This window comes from Delphinus delphis, chromosome 21 (assembly GCF_949987515.2).
Source record: "Delphinus delphis chromosome 21, mDelDel1.2, whole genome shotgun sequence".
Lineage (NCBI taxonomy): Eukaryota > Metazoa > Chordata > Mammalia > Artiodactyla > Delphinidae > Delphinus > Delphinus delphis.
In genome coordinates this window covers 9285676-9298316 of record NC_082703.1, presented here as the reverse complement: position 1 = coordinate 9298316, position 12641 = coordinate 9285676, and positions in this window count along the sequence as shown.

Below are 12641 nucleotides of genomic sequence, written 5' to 3'. Positions count from 1 at the left end.
TTTCCCAAGCAATCTGTCCTTTACTCTCTTAAAGGGTCCTATTACGTCCAGAAGAGCCTGGATACCTGCACCTGTTGAAGTTGTAATTTCTTTAATTGGATACATGGCTTGTTCAATGCCCTGACAATCTTTTTATCATTCGTCATGTTCACGACCACTTCCTACTTTCCACCAGATCTTAGGGATCTGAGGACAGACTTTCACTCACCAACGATACTTTTAAGGATGGACCCAGAATTAGCCATGTAGCCATATTCTACTACTAGTGGGTATTAGAATTTTTCTGAACAGTAAATTTTTTTTGATGCAAAGAGTGCATTTTTATCTTTAGTGAAGTAATGTTTTCCGCTTTTATTGATATAGTAGTTAGTTAAAAGCTTCATCTCTTTCACATATTTCTCAAATGAAATTGTGTCATACAATCACCTCTGTGCATGGTGAATCAGCCCCTTTACTCAGGGGGAAAGCCAAATTCTGAATCTGTAGTATTCCATGTTTTGCTGAGTTGACCTTCCCCCAAGAAGCTGCTTCAAAGTCTTCAATCTCTTTTCTGATTTCCAGAATTAATCCACTGTACCTACATCTTGGATGTCCACAGAAATCCAGGTTTCGGTATGGTATACCATAATACAAGTGATTATCCCTTTGCAATTGTTTACCTTCACTGATCTGATCCTAACACCTAATGTTCCCACCTGCTCAAATCCTTCGGCATCCTTTGGGACCACAGGCACAAGCAGGCTCCATTCTATTCTCAACACTTTCTTTGAATGGTCCTTTTATCCTCTCACTTAACTGGAACATGACTGTGCTGAAGATACTGCATCTCTGTAACCCCTTGAATGTAGACTTTTTTCTTCTACACTCCACATAACTCAAGTGTCCTTCCTATTACCTATTGCTACTTGAAAATCATTTCTTCTCCTTCCTCCTTAAAAACACTAGTCTTGGGCTTCCCTGGTGGCGCAGTGGTTGAGAGTCTGCCTGCTGATGCAGGGGACATGGGTTCGTGCCCCGGTCCGGGAAGATCCCACATGCCGCAGAGCGGCTGGGCCCGTGAGCCATGGCCGCTGAGCCTGCGCGTCCGGAGCCTGTGCTCCACGATGGGAGAGGCCACAACAGTGAGAGGCCCACATACCGCAAAAAAAACCAAAAAACAAAAAAAAACACTAGGCTTTTTCAGTTTCAACTCATCAGATTTTTTTAGCTCTCACTTCTGATACTGTCACCTACTGATATCTTATTTACTCTCCCCATTCATAGGGCATCTAGCTGTTGCCTCCCTCTCCATAGCTATGATTTTTTGAGATTTCCTTATGCAAACAGATGATACATCCAATTCCTGTATTCTTAGAACCTTCATCTACTTGTTTCTTACATTCCCTTCAGTCTCACTTGGCCAAGCAGTCATGTGATCATTACTTATACCTATACTACTCCCAAAATGTTAGTTTCAAACATTTTAATAATCTCTGATTACCAACTTCTCTCCTTCCAACTTGCACTAAAACTTTTATTCCAAAATTCGACAAACTCGTGAAAATCTGTAATCCATTTATCTTAACACCTTCTCACTGTACATCAATCACTCTAGGTCCTCACTTTCCTTAGAAACCTAGATTTATTTTTTTATTCCAGCCCTGTGTTCTCTTGGAAATTCTCTGTCCTCTCTCACCTGAAATTCTATTCACCCGGAATGTCCTTAACCCTGATTAACTCAACTATCCTTTTATTTTGCACCTACGAATGAGTAGCCCAGCAATCAAGAGAAAATTCACTGATTGGACTTTAAATTTATGTTCACATATCAAAAGAAATATCAACCCTGACAGGTTATCCTGATAAACTTTCCTATTAAATTTACTTAGTTCCTTTTATATATATATAAATTTATGTATTTTATTTATTTATTTTTGGCTGCGTTGGGTCTTCGTTGTTGCGCGCAGGCTTTCTCTAGTTGCGGCGAGCGGGGGCTACTCTTCCTTGCGGTGTGTGGGCTTCGCATTGTGGTGGCTTCTCTTGTTGCAGAGCACGGGTTCTAGGCACGCAGCCTTCAGTAGTTGTGGCACGAGGGCTCAGTAGTTGTGGCTTTCCAGGGATCGAACCCGTGTCCCCTGCATTGGCAAGGGGATTCTTAACCACTGAGGCCACCAGGGAAGTTCCACTTAGTTACTTTCTCCAGTGACAATTTCATTTCTTATCCTCAAATCTTCAATACCCACTCCCCACGTACTGTCTTAGCTGATGATCTGCACACAATAGATGAAAATTAATTAATCTTGACTAAAAATCCTACCACCCTACTGTATTGTTCCCCTTATTATAGTTTTCCACATTATGGTTTCCCTTATTATAATAAAAATGATGTTCCTACTTAAGGCCAAGTTAATTTGTGCCACAAATTCCATCTACTATTACCATCTTAAGGATTTAGTTTCTGCAATTTAACTCTTTCTCCCCTGGTGCATCAAATTTCCACTCTTTATTGGTTCTTTCAAAACATTTAAAAAAATACTGTTCCTTACCTTCGTATAAGCTTCCAGGTAAGGGTACCATTGCTCTGCCTCTATCTACTGGAAGAAAAAATCATAAAAGTAGTTCCTCATATTTGTGTTTTCTAAGTGCTCATCTTACATTTTGTTTCCCACTCATACCCTTTGCAACTGGACTTTGGACCTCATCATTATATCTAAACAGTTCTTAACAAGGTCACCATGAATCTCCACCTTCCCATGGCTAATGGTTAGTTTCCCATCATCTTGCTAGCACCCTCTACAGTATTTAACATGATCCATTATTCCATCCATAAGGAAACATGTTTTCCTTTGTTTCTAGGACACCATAATCTCCCGGGTTTCCTCTTACTTCACTATGTGTACTTTTCAGTCTTCTTTCACAGGTCCACGTTATCTATGAAATCTCTGATAGAATTGCCCTTAGACTCTGGGCTCAGCCCTCAGCTTTCTGATCCTCTTTATCTATAATCTTTCACTATGTGAAGGCATTTACTCCCATTGTTTCAAATATATTTGTATTCTGCTACCCTTTTAAAATATCTTAATCCAAAGATCTCTCCAGTGCCCAAGTCTGATATAACCAACTAATATAGTCAAATAATTACTACTAGGGTGTTCTATAGGCATCGCAAATTGGCCAAAGCAGGACTATCAATTATAGTCCTTCACCCCTGTCCACACTATCCCATCACCTCAAGAAGTGATTCTACCATTGCAACCTAGATGCTCAGGCTATAAATCCAGGTGTTAATAATTCTTGATTCTTCTCTTTTTTTCATATTCTAGATCCAATCTATCAGTTAAGTCCTGCCAGATCTCCTGTCAAAATATAACTAAAATTTAACCACTTCTCATTTCTAACTGCAAGATTGTAGTCCCAGGAACCATCATCCTATGGAAATCTAGCAGGAGCCTTCTTACATCCCTTCCTGCTTCCACTTTCATCTCCCTATAGATCACTCTCCACAAAACAGCCACAGTGATATTTTCAAAAGTAACTCCATGCATGTTCTTATTCAATGTAAAACCTTGCATCGTTATTTATTAGAGAAGTGCAAATCAAAACTACAATGAGGTATCACCTCACACCAGTCAAAATGGCTATCATCAAAAAATCCACAAACAATAAATGCTAGAGAGGGTGTGGAGAGAAGGGAACCCTCCTGCACTGTTAGTGTGAATGTAAATTGGTGCAGCCACTATGGAAAACAGTGTGGAGGTTCCTCGAAAAACTAAAAATAGAGCTACCATATAACCCTGCAATCCCATTCCTGGGCACACATCTGGAGAAAAACATGGTCCGAAAGGAGACATGCACCCCAGTGTTCATTGCAGCACTGTTTACAATAGCCAAGACATGGAAGCAACCTAAATGTCCATCGACAGAGGAATGGTTAAAGAAGATGTGGTACTTATATACAATGGAATACTACTCAGCCATTAAAAAGAATGAAATAATGCCATTTGCAGCAACATGGATGGACCTAAAGATTGTCGTACTGAGTGAAGTAAGTCAGACAGAGGAAGAGAAATATCATATGATATCACTTATATGCAGAATCTAAAAGAAATAATACAAATGAACTTATTTACAGAACAGAAACAGACTCACAAACTTAGAGAATGAACTTATGGTTACAAGAGAGGAACGGTGGGGGGAAAGGATAGTTAGGGAGTTTGGGACTGACATGTACATACTGCTATATTTAAAATGGACCAATAAGGACCTACTGTATGGCACAGGGAACTCTGCTCAACGTTATGTAACAACTTAACAGGAAAAGAATTTGAAAAAGAATAGATACATGTATATGTATAACTGAATCACTTTGCTGCATACCGGAAACTATCACAACATTGTTAATCAACTATACTCCAATATAAAATAAAAAGTTAGAAAATAAATAAATAAAATAAAACCTTGCATGGGCTTTTCCCTACATCCAGAATAAAATCTTGTTGTGACCAATAAGGCCCTACATGATCTGGCCTCTGAATATGTCTCCAGATTTGTCTATATTCATTCTCTCAGTTGTTGATGATACAATCTTCACACTGACATACTTTCTGTCCCTTGTACATCCCAAGGTCTTTTCCATCTCGAGTATTCGCCCTTACTGTTTTTTCTTCTTGGACCATCTTCTTTCTCCCATACTTTTGCAGAGCTACCTGCTTCTTATTCAGGACTCAGTGAAATATTACCTCCTCATCAAATGCCTTTCCTTATCACTCTAGGGGCCCTCTCAGTCGCATGTAATCAAGTGACCCTATTTAACATGTGTTTTTTTTTTTTGCGGTATGCGGGTCTCTCACTGTTGTGGCCTCTTCCGTTGCGGGGCACAGGCTCCGGACGCGCGGCCCAGCGGCCATGGCTCACGGGCCCAGCCGCTCCGCGGCACGCGGGATCCTCCTGGACCATGGCACGAACCCACGCCCCCCGCATCGGCAGGCGGACCCCCAACCCCTGCGCCACCAGGGAAGCCCTATTTAACATTTTTTATTGACCTAATCAGTTCCTGAAATTAGCTTTTTGTTGTGGGTATCGTTCTACGTGTTTATCACATTTTTTTACCCTTACACTCCCCATTGAAATATAAGTTCCTGCAAATATTAGACACTGTATTCCCAGGGCCTGTAAATGTGCCTGGCAAATAATAAACACTCTGTATTTTTTGACTGACAAACAGTCATGCTGGCACTCCTTAACTTGCATTTGTGCATCTGCTGTGCTACTACTTAAGTATATTCTTAAGATAGGTCAACATTCCACTCTCTGGATTCTGGTCATTGTACTGGCCAATTGGACAGTCTTTATATATGAATCTCTTACCCTTTATCTATTGCCTTTTCTATCAGTTCTACTTCTTAGCTTTGTAAACAAATACATTCCGTTTTCTAGCATATATTTTTTCCAGTGTTTTGTTGAAGCATTTATACATAAAGTGGAGCTGTGAAGTGACAGCTACTTGAGAAAGGGCTAAGGGGTATATTTTGTAATTTAAAAAAAAACATTCTGAATGTGAATTTTCTCTCCACCTTATTCTTGTTTGTTGCAAAAAGTAACAGGCTTTTAACCTGTAAGTCAGTTTCCCCATAAATCAATTGGAGATTGCCATATGTATTTTGAAAGCCTGCTTTGAGGTTCAGTAAAATATAATTTATATAAAGCACTCAGTACAAAGTTTGGCATGTTATTTGTACAAAAAAGAGAATGAGCTACTTCCTGGTCTGCATGGGCTAGGAAAGGGTAAGTTCAGCTTAGGCAAGGGACAAAGAAATTCAGCGTACCCACCCACAAACATATTACTTCATATATTTCACTTTTACAATTTCATCTGAATTACCAAATTACCTTTTAACATTTTACTTCCCTTTCTTCTAAAATAAGGGGCTTGAGCAGACAGTCTAAGTCCTTCTAGCTCTAGAATCTCTCATCAGATTAAAGTAATTCACATGGGAGACTGAAAGAGGTGAGATGTTTTGTCTCAGACCATGAGAGTCCAGTTTTCTAGCTCTGGTTTCATTATACACTCAAGGATTTTTCCATCCTATACCTCAGTCTTGGATTACTGGTGTGTTGTCTATCTCAAGTCACCAACCATAATTGCTAAAACATGGGTTATAAGGGAAGGAGGAGGCTGAGCAAGAAGGGATAATATTGAGCTTGGACCCTTCAAAAGGAAAGCAGTAACTATAGTGAGATTGCAAAGGAATGCCCAGAGAGCCAGAGGTCTCTAGAAGTCTGTGCAAGGAAGCTAGGAGGTAGAAGACTCCATGAGTTAGAAGAGAAGGTTATTTTTTACTTTTTGTCTGTGTCCAGAACTTTTATCTTCATTACCAGCCGTGTGGCCAGCTGTGTAGGAAACAAACATTTGGTGGAGAAGTGTAACAAAAATGGAGCCACAATACAGGGGCTTAATTAAGATCTAGCCCTACCATTTTCTAGCTGTGTGACCTTCCCCCAAGTCATTTACTGTCTCTAAGTGTCAGTTTTCTCATTTTTAATAATTGAGATGTTTTCTAGCTCATAACTCCTAGTTCAGATAGATGATCAGATACATTTTAAATAAAATGAAACAATTAATCAACATTTCCCAGTCTTTCTTGGTGATAAGAATTATCTGGAATTTTGGTCAAACATACAGATTATAAAGAGTTACACTGAGAAAATCTGATGTATCAATAGTACATTCTGTGTAGGGAAAAGAATTTATGTTTTTAACAAATAACCAAGATTTGTTTTTTTCTTCTGACAAATTTGGATGACACTGAAGTGATGATGCTGTGTAATGATAATGGTAATTTACTCAAGATTGTGAGACTGGAGGTGTCCTGGGTGAAACAAGCCAGTCCAAAGGAAGGGGTTGCAAGATGTTCCCTCCCTCCATTTGGTTCTCATTGGTGTGAAGGAGACAGTAGTGTCTAGCTGTCCACAGGGAATGTTATTGTGGGGTAGAGATGAAGGGATGTGTTTTGTTTGTTTTTGTCTACCTACCTACCTAGGTACCTACTTACCCATGTATCTATGTACCTAATATCTACTTACTTACTTTTACTGTGCTTTGGGAGCTAATGCAAACTTTAGTCTAGAATCATAATGCTGCTAATGATAGGCTGATCTATTAACATCATATTTAAATATAATAAACCTCATATTTAAATATAATGAACATATTTAAATAGTGGAGAAAGAGAGAGAGAGGGAAAGATAAAAAGAAGAGGCAAAGAGCAAGGCATATTATAGTATTGTGGTGTCATAGTGACACCTGGTTCAAGGTCATAATTAATTATTTAAATTAAAGGCAACATTTTCTCATATAACTGTTTACAGACAAAAAACTGCAAAGATACTACTTTAATATTGGCATATCAGGTAGATATTTAAACCCTGGGCACTATTAAATTTATTGGTTTGTGTTTGGTTAAAACTGAGATACTGTTCTCCTTACAAATCAGCAGCAAGTTAGCAGACAAATTGCTTTGAATCTCCAAAGTTCCAAGAGTCACTGAGTGTTTTTGCTTATCCGTTCTCTAATTTCAGTTGACTCCAGTTACAAAATAATACTTATATGATTCATTACCAGCAAGAGACCTGGTGAAATTTAGCAAACTGCCTTGAAGTATCAAGAATCTTTTGCTATTTCCCTCTAGCACTGAACTTGCATCTGAGTAAGTATCTAAAAGTCACTAAAAAGAATTTCCAAGGACATTTTCTAATTTTATGATACATGTATGGGCCTCAAGTCTACAGTTGGCCCTCTGTATCCATGTGTTCCACACCCATAGCCTCAACCAACTGAGGATAGAAAATATTTGAAAAACAATTCCAGAAATTTCCAAAAAGCAGAACTTGAATTTGCCACACTGGTAATTAGTGACATAGCATTTACATTGTATTTGTTATTATAGGTCATCCAGACATAATTTAAAGTATAGGGGAGGGTATGTGTAGGTTATATGCAAATGTTATGCCATTTTATATAAGAGACTTGAGCATCCTCAGATTTTCGTATCCTCAGAGAAGTCCCGGAACCACTTTTGCTGTGAGCCTAAGGCTGCTTTAAAACATAACTGGTGCCTGATGCACTTACACTCATACAACCCTTCAGACTTCTTAGCTCACAGGTAAAGAATGAATATCAATCCAGTCTTTCACTTGACAGAGTAATGGGATATGGGAGGGACTCTACAGAGGACACACAAGCTGCATGTGTTCAGTATCAGTGGTGGGTTGAGCCCACTGCTACGTATGGAGCCCAGGTAGAACTTTAGATCAATGGAGCACGTCCCAAAGGGAGCACAGTCAATGAGGACTCGTCACGTCACCAAGCCACATGCAAACCCTGGATTATTCTTTGTCAAAAACTATCTCGCCGAATCGTCTTAAATAGATGATTTTGGCTGGTTAGCCTACATATGATATTATAGGCTCTCATATGAAGAAATCTTGTCAATAAAATTTCTGCTTAGTTGTTTTCCAGATCCTTTCCTGCATTACCTTTCAGCTTTACTTGCTTTCCACTCACCTACTTTCCTAGTTCTCAATCTTCCTACTGCCTAAACTCTCTTTAATTTTGAGAGTTTGTTCCTAAAATGGCCTTGCCACATATTAATTAAAAAAAAAAACTCTTTTAATGAAATTGGGACTCGATGAACCTGAAAACATCTTGATATACAATTTTGATTGCATTATAACAAGATCACGTGGGTCTTACTCATTTCCAGTCTAGCTTAAGGTGGAAGATATATTAGTTATTTATTCTTCCTTAAGAAATTAATCCACAAAGCAGAAACTAACACACCATTGTAAAGCAATTATACTCCAATAAAGATGTTAAAAAAAAAGAAAGAAATTAATCCAACATAGTGATTTAAAACAGTGAACATTTATTATCTTGTAATTTCTTTGGGTCAGGAACTCAGGAGTGGCTTCGCTGTATGATTCTGGTTCAGAGTCTTTCATGAGATTGCAGTCAAGAATTTAGCCCAGGGTGCAGTCATCTGAAGGTTTGACTAGGGTTTGAGAGATTCATCTCCAAGATGGTTTGCTCACCTGGTGTTGCCCAGAGGCCTCAGTTCCTTGACACCTGGGTCTCTCCATAGGGCTGCTTGAGTGTCCTCACAATATGGTACCTGGCCTTCCCCAGAGTGATCCAAGGGAATGTAAGGCAGGAGCCATTACAAGCCTTTTAAGATCTAGCCTTGGAAGTCATATGCTATCTTTTCCACAATATCCTCATTGTTCTACAGTGGCTTCATTCCTTGTGGAAGTGGCTACACAAGACCATGTAACACCAGGAGGTAAAGATCATTGGGGTCGTCTTGTAGGCTGGCTACCACAGTGAGGCATTAAGCTATGTTTGTCAGAGTGATAACATATCAAATTGACAATGCCCCCACCAGAGGAAGCCATGTGGATAGCAGCTAACCTGTGTCATAAAAGACCTTCTCTTACATTTACTTAGTTAATCCTCACAACCACTTTTTTTGGGGGTAGATTCCCATTTTATTAATGAAGATGCTGAGATTTTTAAAAAGTTGTAGTAACTTGTTCAATATTACTCCAGCAGTAAACTGCAGGACTGCGTTTTGAACACAGTCAGGGCAATGCTGATCCTGTTTGAATTTCTATAGAATAATACACACTCTCTTCATCTTGATGTTCTTGGTGGGACCATGTTCATAAGGGCATGCATCTTCATCATAATGGTCATTTATTTATTTTGGCTTCTGCAGTGTTAAGCCGGACTGCAAATTATGTTTAATATTCTGCCATCTAGATGTATGATCCCTTCCTCCCACAGTTCCACTGACCCTTTGTTAAATAAGGCAACCCTGTGGTTGAGAATCACCACTGTGAAGTATTTAATCCTCAAAGGAAAAATATTGTCTAGTTGTCATCAGTAAAACATAGGCTTTAATGTCACCATCACAAATGCTTATAATTCTAGAGCTATTCTGATTAGCATACTTCTTGGAAACCTTTAGTCTGAACATCAGTTTTTGTCCTGTAGACGAAAAAGGACATTTTATCTTCTACTCCCGAGTCTTAGGGGCCGCTTCTGCTCTTCCAGATTCATGTTCCCTTCGGGAATAACGGTGTATAATAACTGCAATTTTCATTCCCACTGCACATCTTAGGGCACAGAGCCCTGAAGATACGTCCTGTCTTAACCTTGATTCATGGCTTTTAATGCCTACAGTTAGCATTTGGTGCACAGGGTTTTAACTCCAGTCAAAACACTGCAACTACTGCCAAAGAGGTCGAATGGAAAGCAAACTGCTCAAACCATAAAGGCGGCTAAACTCATTTTGACCAAAAATCTAAGATCCATATTTTTATTTATTCAAGCAGCAGAATTACAGAGCTTAGAATTTCATGTGCAAAAGTCAGTTTCACTGATATTAAATGACTTCGCTTTCTTCCCGTTTTACGAGCTCCATCACAACTTTGGCTTTGTCCTTGCTTCTTTTCTTCTTTTCCTGAAGTCCAACTGTGATGCCGAGTTCTGATAACTTCTCACCCTAAAACACAATTAGGGCATCTTTAAAACCTCCAAAGTCTAGAATGTCAAAAAAGAAAAGAAAAAAAAAAAAGAAAAGGAGGCTGCTGAAGGGTCACTGCTACACTGCAGTATTATTGGGGCTCTCATATAATAGAGACAGTCTCATTCACCAGAATCATTCTCAGAAGGAACACCCCATGTGGTTGGGAGGACAAATCTGAGAAGTTTGAGTTGATATCAGAGTTACAGCAATGCTCCAAAATACGGGTTTTGAGTAAAGCCACACGATCCTTATCCAAGCCGCCATCTAAGGAACCTGGGTCTGGTTAAGTGCAGGCTGTTAGATGACCTAAAAATATTTTTAATCATCTTAGGTGTAAGAAAGATTTTGTGTTTGCACAGGAAAATATCCTTATTTTGATGAAGGCTCATGTTGAAGTACGGGAAATTGAAACGGCCTTACTGTCTGTAACTTGCTTTTAAATACATCAGCAAATAAAATGGGTGATGCAAATATGGCAAAACGGTACCAACTGTTAAATGTAAATAATGGATATCGGCACATTGAATTCTCCCTACTTTTCTATAATAAAAAGTAAAAGAGGGCTTCCCTGGTGGTACAGTGGTTAAGAATCCACCTGCCAATGCAGGGGACACGGGTTCTAGCCCTGGTCCGGGACAATCCTACGTGCCGTGGAGCAACTAAGCCCATGCGCCACAACTACTGAAGCCTGTGCACCAGAGCCTGCGTAACACAACTACTGAAGCCTGTGCACCTAGAGCCGGTGCTCCGCAACAACAGAAGCCACTGCAATGAGAAGCCCGCGCACTGCAATAAAGAGTAGCCACCTCTCGCCACAACTAGAGAAAGCCCGCACACAGCAATAAAGACCCAACGCGGCCAAAAATAAATAAATAAAATAAATAAATTTATTTTTTTTAATGTAAAAGAAAAATTGGTGAATGAGGTACAAAAATTGGGGGGGCAAAGTGAATAGGTCAAGATAGCAGAAGAAAGGATGAGTTCTGTTATCAGCATTCCATTTTCTGTCCTTTCCAAAGGCATCCTTCAGCTGCTGTCTAAACAAATGTTGAACAAATACTTAAGGAACATACTTTAAGGAACATACTTAAGGAAATACTTAAGAAACATACTTAAGGAACATATTAAATTATTTGCCTACCTGGAAGTTTGGTCTATACAGTAATTCTTCACATATCTTCACATGTCAGAGACTCAACCACTGGCAGAGAACCAAGACCAAAGAAGTATAGAAGATGGAGAGGACATCAACCATATGGTGAAAGAAAACTTCCCCTTAAATGAGTTTCAGTAGAAAGACTGTATGTCTGTATTATCTCAAGCATGAGAACTTCAAAATCCAGAAGTCTGAGACCATTTAAAAATATTCCCAGAAGGTATTACAGTTCCACTGCAGGTTCACAAGGACCATTTTAAGTTAAAAAAAAAAAGTTATTATTCACAGAATAATTTGTTTAAAGAATTGGAAAGTGGAGTGCATTTTTCTAAGGATTTCATGCAAGATGATTGATTATTTTTTTAACATCTTCATTGGAGTATAGTTGCTTTACAATGGTGTGTTAGCTTCTGCTGTATAACAAAGTGAATCAGCTATACATATACATATATCCCCATATCTCCTCCCTCTTGCATCTCCCTCCCACCCTCCCTATCCCACCACTGTAGTTGGTCTCAAAGCACTGAGCTGATCTCCCTGTGAGATGCAGCTGCTTCCCACTAGCTATCTATTTTACATTTGGCAGTGTATATATGTCCATGCCACTCTCTCACTTCATCCCAGCTTCCCCTTCCCCCTCCCTGTGTCCTCAAGTCCATTCTCTATGTCTGCGTCTTTATTCCTGTCCTGCCCCTAGGTTCATCGGAACCACGTTTTTCTTTTTTTTAGATTCCATATATATGTGTTAGCAAATGGTATTTGTTTTTCTCTTTCTGACTTAACTTCACTCTGTATGACAGACTCTAGGTCCATCCACCTCACTATAAATAACTCAATTTCTTTTCTTTTTACGGCTTAGTAATATTCTATTGTATATATGTACCACATCTTCTTTAAGGATGATTGATTTTTTAAAACTG